Genomic DNA, 10,777 nt, shown 5'->3' on the forward strand with positions numbered 1-10,777 from the left:
GATGAGACTGTAGCTCTATCGGTTTGTACTTATAAAAGAGGAAGAGGAAAGAAGCATCTTGACTTGAAACATTGGAACAGCATTAGGTAGAATAATGATCCTTGGTTTAGTCTCTTGAAAATACGTTTTCTATGAGTTTCTGATTGGTGAAAAATTATCTTTACTGTCTGAAATAGTGCAAGAATCTACATCTTTGTGATAATTCAGGGTTTCTATTTTTATAAAATTGTTGCCATATAAACAAATGAAAGTAAAGGTCCTCTTCATGACATATTGTAGACAATTGAATTATCTTGTAAATATCTTTTTAGAAGAAGGTAATTATTGCTGGAACTTTGTTATTTTTCTCATATGCTAAGACAGAAACTTTTTTACGTGTTTGTTGCTATAAATAGAAAAAGAAACCTCATTCAAATAGTGTGCATTTCAGTAAATGATCACTATTGCTTGTCATTCACATAATGGTTATAACAGTAACTGTTAGGATGCAAAGTTTTCATCCGTTATGTGTGAGATAATGCAAGAATTTACATATTCTGGATAACTCTAAGCATTTTGATATTTTTTGACAATTTTGCTATTATAAAAAATGAGAGTTCACCCCTTAAATAGTGTCAAATATTAATTGACTAACTGTTCTTGTTAATGACATATTGTAGAGAGCAGTTTATTTTGTAATTTTTTTCCTGTGAAGCTTATTTACTAAAGAATTGTTATTTATTTTCATATATCGAGACATGTAAATTTTAAGGTGTTTGATTCTATAAATAGAAATGGGAACCCCCTTCAAATACAGGGCCTTACAGTAAGTGGTTACTAGAACTTTTCAGTTCCTGTTGTTAAAATATTATAGATAGCAAATTATTTGTGAATATTTTTACGAAGCTTTCAGTATGTGGAAACTTTTTATTTATCCTCATTTTACATACTAAGACGTATCTAAGTTTTTTTTTTTATTTTTTGTGCTACAAATAGAAATGGGAATCCCCTTGAAACATTTTGCATTTCAGTCATTGGTTTTTAGTACTTGTCAGTCATATAATGTTTATAATAGAGAGTATTCAAATTTTCAATCAATAATGTCTAAAATAGTGCAACAATCTCTATTTTCTAAATAACTAACTGCATCTATTTTTAGACAACGGTTGCTATAAAAAGAAAAGAGAGTCCATCTTCAATATTGTGTCAATTATTAATTGCCCAAATGTTTTTGTTCATGACATATTGTAGACAGCAGTACATGTATATTTTGTATATATATTTTTCAATGAAGCTTACAACTGGTGGAAAATTGTCATTTTTCCTCATATGCTGAGATGTTCTATTTATGGGTGTTTGCGCTATAAATAGAAAAGGGAGTCCCCTTCAGATCATAGAATATATTTCTGTAAATGGTTTCTAGTACTTGTCAATCACACTAGGTTTATAACAGTTAGTCTGCATTCTTTCCATCCATCATTGCCTGAAAAAAAGTGCAAGAATCTACATTTTCTCGATAATTCGAGGAATCTATTTTTAGACCATTGTTGCTATAAAAAGAAACAAGAGTTGATCCTCAATATTGTATCAATTATTGTACAAACACATGTTCTTTTTAATGGCATATTGTAGAAAGCTTAATATTTGTTAAGACTTTTTCTATGAAGCTTCCAATTAGCATAAAACTGTTATTTTTCTTAATATTCAGAGACAGATCTAAATTTAGGTGCTTGATAATATAAATAGAAATGGGAATCCCCCTCAACCATTGTCCACTCCACCTAGTGGTGTCTAGCTACTGTCATTAACATCTTAATATTTACAATATACTTCCTAATTATCCAGCATTGACATCTAAAACTTTGCAAAAATTTGATTTTTACATTTTTCTAAAATATATCTATTTATAGATACATGTTACTAAAAATAGGAGTAAATGCCCACCGATATTTTTTCATGAGATGACACTACTAATTCTCAAGTATAAAAACACACATAAGATTTGGAAATTTTCCACTGACAATTTTTCTTATTTAGCCTTAAAGATCTCAAAAAATGCTAAATTCCCCATTTTTCAAATTTTCAGAAACCATGTCAATTTGCATGACCTTTTTATTAGATTGGGAATATTTTTAGAATAAATGATTATATGCCCTGTGTACCTTAAAAGTTCAAGTAATCATGTGATCCAATGATTTTAGTTTGAGTGTAGTAGATACCGACAAATATCCGTTTACATTTCCTTAATTTTCATGTTTTCATTTGGTCAAAAAGGGCCAAAGATGGCCAAATTCAATGGATCCGTCTCCATGGCAAACAAGTGCATGTGTGGAACTTCCGACACCATATTTGCTAGTTTTGTACCAAGACACATCTGTGGTGCAAATTTCATAAACATCCGAGACATGTCGTTTCCAAGCCCTATAGTAAATTTTTTGGTGCTTACAGAGAATGCGTGTTAATTGCTCATTTTATATTTGTGGATCAGAGTGAGCCAAAGTTTGGGACAAGAATATTTCAAGATGTGGAGAATTTAAGGATACAAGAGTTTTCCCCCCAGTATTTCAGTTGAATAGCATTTCAATATGTGGTATAAAAGCATTCTAGGATTCAACGGGAAACAATGGTAATATCAGGAGTTAGCAAAACGAGAAACTTTATAACAACAATTATTATTCTAGGCTATTGTTTCATGGGCATATCAGGATTTCTTAGATGACAGTGATTTGGGTTGCTGAAAACCTGAAATGAGATTATTTGGGACTCCAGTAAAAGGATACTTCAAGATTTAGGGACCAAAGAATTTGGAGACTGCAAGTAAGATAATTCCTGGGCTTGGGAACAAGTGAACTTAGTAACTTTATGGGTACAAGGATATTTTAGAATTTCCAAAAGCATTTTTCATAAAGATTTTTAACGGGGTTTTCCGGTCTTATTAACTAACATCTAGCCTGACTTTTTGACACAGTTCTCTTCAAACTTCAGCTCGTAATTCTAGTAGATCTTATCATAGAAGTACACATATACTGTATTTGAAGAATGGAATGAAGAGCAATAGTATCTAAACATAAAATTGAAGTACATATATTATTTTTCAAGTTTTCTTTGTGACGAGGAAGAAGTTTAACCAGGCTTCGTTTTTACATGTTTTTGACCATGGAATAATATCCTTCTCCTGGTGGTTTGAAGTCAAAGGAGATGGGTGAACATGACGAGCAATAAGCCTATAGTGTGACAAACATGAAGATGAAAAATTAAATTTCAATTATATCAAAATTTTCCTTGATATTTCATCTAACATTAAAATATACTTTATGTAAAATCTCTATAATTTGCAAAAATCCCTCAAAGATTGAAATTATTCGCCTGTGAAATATTAGACACACACAAAAGTGGGCAAAAAGAGTCATTTTCTCATGCTATAATACTATTTTTCGATATGAGTGGGTCTTTGCTCCACCTTTTTGAAAGTTAATCCTCAAAGTTTGTATAAAAATAAACATTTTTTGGTTACCCAAAATATGGAGCAATGACCCACTATACCTTAAAAATATACTTTACTCTAAATATTAAATTCACAAACTGAACATGATTTTTATATATCTGAAGCTATAGGCTTTCTGCACACTATGTTCGCCCATCTCCTTTGTAGGAGGTAATTTGGTAAATTTATAAATTTTCAAAATGGAATCTAGATTCTGAGAAAAGGAATGATTTGTGTATATGCATATCTGGAAAGGTGTTGATTTATCATAGAGTAAAACTTTTTGTCTCGATCCTTGTTAGCGATGTCAGAACACAAAGATTCTGGTAAATGTCTAAATGAGTCACCTCTTTGAAGGATAACGGTCGCTTATCATTCATGTGTGACTTCTGCTTTATCACAAACGAGGCTTTAAACTTTCAGATGTATGATTTTTTTCCTTAGAGTTTCTATCTGGTTTTGTTGATCGATATATCAAACTTGGAATAAGTTAATATCATAAATAATGATGATGTTCGTATAATCTTTAGATACTGTTGATAGAAAATGAAGTTCAACGTCTCTCTCAATTTGATTTGTATTTTAAACTTGAATTAAAGAGGTTTGCATGTTACTTAACATTTTCATCTTCCGAATATAATGTATATCCGGCTCTGAGTCTCTGACTTCATTAAACTGCCATAAAAAACCTGCTAGACTTACTGGAGATTCCTTATATTACATCAATTCTAAATTTTGCAACATAGCTAATCTGTTTTAATTTGGCAAGAAAATGAAATTAGCATTTAAATTACTTCAGAAGTCATCGATTTCCCAATAAATGGGAAAATACTGCATGAAAGTACACGTAAAGTCAAACCTGGATGTAAAACATTACTTATTTAGCTACAACAAGACTATGTGTCACTTAATATTTATTCCTTACATATGATATGTAATAATATGAAAAATGGTATACCAGTATGTTTTACCTTGATCTTATGAATTTGATCTCATGTATTTGTCATTGACCTCAAGTATTTGTTCTTGACCTCATTACCTTCTTGACCTTGTGTATACTGACTTGTAAGTCAGAATAATATATCATATTTTTATATATATTTATAATCATAATTTATATGGAATACCATAATATCAATATGACTAATGTGGCCTGGCTGTTATGGAGAGGGTTTTTTTAAAAACATGCTACATACAGGTTATATGTTAAAATTTCTTCCAAGATTTTATCCTCACCCTAACATTAGCGTCAGACATTTGAATCCACTTAGTGTGGGAATATTTGCATATGATTTAGTGTCATCCTAGTACTCTAGAATTTTTTTTAATTTCTTAATATATATAAAAATTTCAACACCTTTTTTGGCCACACTATAGCCCCAGTGACCACAATTTAAACATATGTGAATCTGGACTGTCTTTATTGAGATACTTGCAAATTAAAGATTGTTTCACTGCTTTCTTTGAAAAAATCATTTTCAAACTTTAAGATTTTTTTCAAATGTATTTCTTGATAATACCCCTACAAATGAGGCATGGCTCTACATGTATATAATTCCTATCATCCAAGGATATTCTGTGCCAAATTTGATTGAAATTGACCTAGTGGTTCTGGAGAAGAAAATGTGAAAATTTTACAAGAACTCAACCAATAACAGCAAAATCCAACCAGAAAATGTCACTACCACAAGTAAGTTGAAGGATAGGAAAGTCAACTCAGGTGACCTGAAAGACAGAGGGGTATTCTACAGATGATTATGTACTTCACTAACAAATCACGCTCTAGATTATGTTAGCACATTTATTTTCTGGAAACATTTAATACACAAGAGCATACTCACAATATGATCAATTTTTAAACTAAGACAAGCTACTTCCAAATAAGTTAATGTCACCAGGATTTCAAGAACCCTGTTTAAAGTCAGCTCTTTTGAAAATTCTGCAGTCGTTATAATGACCTTATTTGCAAATACAACATATCTTTGGGTAATGTTTTATCTGATATGTTAGGTAATTGCTTTTATACTAAATTTATTTATGGAGTACTCTTTGACCTGTTTTCACAATTAATTTTGTTTACCGGATTTGTGAAATTGATCACTGTTTGTAATCGTCACCTTTTACATTACCTTTTAAGGATTATTTCAATGATATTATCTTTTATGAACAATCTGAACACCAAGTAAAGCTCTACATTTCACAAAAGTATTCTACAAATAGCTTTGTCAAAATTTGGTAAGTCAATTACACCAACAAAAATGTTCATTTTTTCAATCATTTTTATTATTATATATTTTGTTTACTGATTTAAAGCTTTTTCTTCCTTTAATAAAGACATTCTATAGTTAATAGATAATTTAAATGACACGGGTAATCAGGTAATACCAGTGCTATAAAACGAAAGCAGATGTAATGGGATTTTCCTACAAGATTTATAGCACCTGAAACTTTTCAGATCTTACCTGTAAAAATGGACTCCATTAGAAGTTCACGAATATAAGTATTCTACAAATGCCTAAATTAACTGAATCAGTACATCTGTTGATAGTTTTAACTTTATACACAATTGTACATAAATATCTAGTACAAAACAACCTGGGAAGACACTTCCATATCAGTTTTTGAAATATAAATGATTTAGCTGAGAAAAAAAAATCATAAACTCAATGCAAAAAAATCTTTTAATGAAAATAAGGAAATTACACTAGAAATTTTCAAGTAAAACGTAAATAAAGAATAAAAATTTGCCTTAAATCATTGCCAGTGAGACAGCCCTACAACACATATCAGAATCAGTGTTTGTGGGACTGTGTCGTAAAGTGGGGACCTCACAATTGGTGGCCATGAGGAGAGATGTGGTCGATATCTGGGAGATAGTAGAAAATCAAGTGACAGCAAGGGATGGAAACTGTAAAATGTTAAGTGGAAGTGACAGAGATGGATTCAGACTGGAAGGATCAGATACAGACATGATGCACTGGCCAATTAATCACCATGTGATCTGGGAATTATCTCAGTCTCAGTATTACAACACACACAGACAAACACTGATCCTCTGTGACTGTTCTGATAGTCCACCAGGATTTACTTTGTTATATTTGCTGTCACCAAACAGGAACAGAGACATTCAGAGAGCTTCTATTAGAATAAATAACAGAAATTATATTTCTAGTTCTAAATACAGGGAGATATGTTCGGATGCCTTCTGTTTTGTTTGTGACCTTTGGCCTCCATCTGCCTCTTCATGGATAGACAGATGTCATTCATGGCCCCAGCCTCATATTGTTGATGACATAGTAAAAAATGGATGTCACTTATTAGCAGTTGGACAAAAGCTAGGAAGTCATGAAGATCATGAATGGAGAATATCTTTCTCTCTGGCAGAACAAAAACTAGTGTGTGCAATGAACCACCTGTCAATTCTTAACTTATGGCTTGCTTAAATTATACTTATCAGAAATAATTAACAATGGAGGAGGTGATGATTATAAGTTCCTGTGTACCTATCACATGAAGACAGCAGTTTTCTGGGTGATTCAACAAAATACAATACCTCTCTGGTGTCCACAAAATCTCCTGGGGGGTTTCTGGGTCTGTTTTAAACTCATTCTTAAATGGGTGTATGAGGGAGTCTGTCCCAACTTTTTCATTCCAAGTAACAACATATTTCTGGGTAAAATTCATGGTGAAACACAACATCAATTATTTATTAGACTCCTTGGGCTGTATGAGAAGGGTATAGCATCATTGCTACACAGTCCCTCCATTAGGTCTTATGTTATAAAAGTCCTTCATAACCCCAGACTCTATATCTGTACAGATGAACATACTCTGATCTCTCAGGATGAGTTTGATGTAAGCCTATTTAATGAAATTCGCAGCTATGACACATTAAACGAATTGAACAAACGAAGCTGTATGAGGTATCTACATACAATAGAACAGATGATAGGTTCATCCCCCCTGACACAGTATCAAGTCTTACAGCTACAGAAACGTACAGCGTCCGTCCTTGAGCAAACTGCTTGTATATTACATATGGAGACTCATCATCATGTTCACAAACTAAGGTATAAAGCTGACAAAATCTCCTGTTACATGCTGAAATTATCAGCCAAGTTTGGTTTTCTTTCTGACATATTGTACATAGCCATGTATTATTACGAGAAACTTAAATACATTGAAGCTTTAACTGTTATAGACATGATCAAGGTCAAGTTAGCAAAACCCTATGTCATGTATATGGATAATATAAATACAGAGATGTATACTGAGGCTGTAAGGGGGCAGTCCTGGTCTACAAAGATGAGACAGACTGTAGCATCTAGTATCAGATTTGAAAATGAAATTCATTACATCAGGGAATTAAATCAAGAACAAAAGTCTGCTCTACAGAACGATAACTATTCATTATTTGTTCCACCCTTTATACTGTTATACATGCTAGAGATCTTGTGCTACAGACATGTAGACACAATGAGAGTACAGACAGCTCTAGATGATCTACAGATCCTAGTTCACTATGATCAGGGACAGCTTATACCTTTACATTATAGAGACATATCCTGGCAGATTCTGGGGATCTGTCAACAGATGACAGGGAACCTCCAGGCTGCTCTATATTCATACCAACAATCTCTCAGACAAGAACCATACCACAAAATACAAACAGCTACAGAAATGAGAATACAGGGAATTTGTCAGTGGAATCCTTTAGTAATTTAAGTAAATTTCAGACATTCTTAAAATTTCAGCCGATGGAGTGTATCATTTAAATATTTCTTCTCTTTTCATATTTTCTTTGCTGAGTCTTTCTTATATATCATTATAACTCTAATGTGCATACTGGAGATACATTGAAAAGAAACAGTAAAACTGAGTGAAGACTCATGATTTTTTTCCTCCCAATTATTTATTTTCCCAGATCCTAATCTATAACAACATATAAACGCTAACATCTAGAAAAAAAATAAGGCCAGGAATGGGGCCCTGACTAAGCTCCTTCTGAAGAAGAATAATTTTGTCCTATGACATCACGCAAGATGTTTCAAATTTAAAAAAAAAAACCTGAATACAGGTATTTTCAACAATATATATTAATATAGTATACATGTACATCATGAAGTAAGGTATGAATCATAGCTTTAAGTAGCTGTCAATAGAGGGAGCCATACGTATAACATTCTATTTGCTCCCCCTTACAGTGCAGGAAACTAATTTTGTTACAGCATCGATGCTGATTTGAATGCTTCCTTTGCTTGCTGATTTGAATGCTTCCTTTGCTTGCTGATTTAATGCTAGTAATCCTTATCCTGATGCTGTTTTATAATTAGGTCAATGCTACCGGAAGTAGCATCATGCTACCGGAAGTAGATAATGAATTTCAGCATTGCCGTTTAAAGCAATAAAAGTGCCTTTTACAATTACATTGTATTTGATCATAATATCTCACTACGTATCAATAATGTGAATACTTTAACCAATATTCTTTCTTTCTTTTTTAATTTTTTACTGAATTAAAACTCATTGATTTTCTGATGCTAGTAGGATAATGCTGATTTTATGTAGGTCAATGCTGGTTTTATCCTTTGCTTGCTGATGCTGATCCTGGTAATGCTGTTTTTTAAATGCTGATGCTGATGCTAGCTCGATCCTGATGCTACTAATGCTTATGCTGATGCTGGTTATGTAACAAAATTAGTTCCCTGCACTGTATGACAGCACTACTGGAAGACAGGTCTCTTCTCAGTAGTATTGTATACAGGAATAACTAATTTTGTCCTACATTATTTTAAAAAGATTTTCAAAAATCTTACGCTCAATGTTTACATTTAGATAGCATAGTACTGAAGAATAGCAGCAAACTGATTTTTTTTACATGATTGTATATGTTGTATTCAGTTTCGCTTAAAGAGTCTAATCTACATAAAATTTTATGCTTATATATTCTAAATGCTACATAAGTAATAAGTAAATTTAGAGATTTAGTTTTATCCTTTTTTCATGGAAAACACAAATATGTTTCCACTGAATTTTAAATGATAAAAAGCTGCTTATAGTATTCCATACATTAGACACATTATCACTTCAAAAATTAGGTGTTTCACATTTTCTATTTTGTTACAATGTAACAACATACATAATACATATTTTTCTAACATAGACATTGTTACATAATACATTATTCAATAATTAGTAGCTGAATTCTGCTGTGTTTATCTTTCATATCTTTAATCTTACATACATAAATATTTCTCCAATTCGACTCCTCATAATTTCAAAATCTTTAGATAATATTGCTTGAAAACATGGTCAACAAAACTTTTTTTCAATAAGATTCTTGTAGAAAAAGTTACTTGATTTTCCAGATATGTTAAAATATCATGTAGGGAAGTTGAAATTCATGACATTTTGTTAATTTATATTGCTTGAATTTGAAAATGTGTGAACTTTACGAATACTCTTTTGACCGACAAGAGATTAAATCCAATTATCAAAGAAGATAGGAATTCATTTATAAACCAAAATACGATTATTCCAAATTGGCTGTTGCAAAATATCATCAGATGATCTTTTCTCAAAACTTTTTCTCAAAACTTAATTAATTTTACAATCGTTAAAAACCACTTAGAACTTCTTAATCAAAAAGTTTAACATGTATATCAACAATAAGGTTTTTTTTTTTTTTTTTTTTTTTTTTTTTTTTTTTTTTTTTTTTTTTTACAAAATTCATTAAAAATATCGAACAGTAAACCTTTTGAATTAAGCAACCGTGGAATCCAAGCTGCTTTTAATGATTTTAATTTAAATTCTACTCATGATACAATATTGACCTTGAAAATCCTCAAAGGGGATCATGCATGCATGTGCACAATCCTAAAATAGTGATCAGTTAATCAAAGTTTGTCTCAAACTCTTGCATAATCGACAAAACTAAAAACATATTTTGATGTAGTACATATGTAGTAGATGTATTTTTTGTGAATTACTTCATTTGAACTTCTATATTACTCTTCAGTTATTAACATTTATGGTTAAATTTAGAAGTGTTATTTCTAAATTCTCTAGTTATTTGCTGTGTTTATATCTATTTTCTATACATTTCTAGAACACAATTTGCTGGGTTTGTGTTATACTTAAAATCATATATAGACTGGATATATTTTCGTTAGCTCAGACCGGTACATGCTATATTGGGTATACATGTATTCTATTACTAGAGACTGGACATCTTTTAAAATGAGTTTATTAAAATCTGCAGTGAAACCAATAACGGGTACTCTGTTTTCTTGACTATAACTGTGAGTTTGTTAT

General features: G+C 31.5%; 1 pseudogene; it reads left to right on the forward strand.

Moving 5' to 3' along the window:
• The first annotated feature begins 773 nt into the window (after window positions 1–773).
• LOC133174899 (uncharacterized) lies at window positions 774–8,189 on the forward strand (annotated as a pseudogene).
• Window positions 8,190–10,777: the final 2,588 nt, after the last annotated feature.

This window comes from Saccostrea echinata, unplaced genomic scaffold (genome assembly GCF_033153115.1).
Source record: "Saccostrea echinata isolate AGI-Se365-2 ecotype Australia unplaced genomic scaffold, CSIRO_AGI_Sech_v1 ptg000060l, whole genome shotgun sequence".
NCBI classification, from domain to species: domain Eukaryota; kingdom Metazoa; phylum Mollusca; class Bivalvia; order Ostreida; family Ostreidae; genus Saccostrea; species Saccostrea echinata.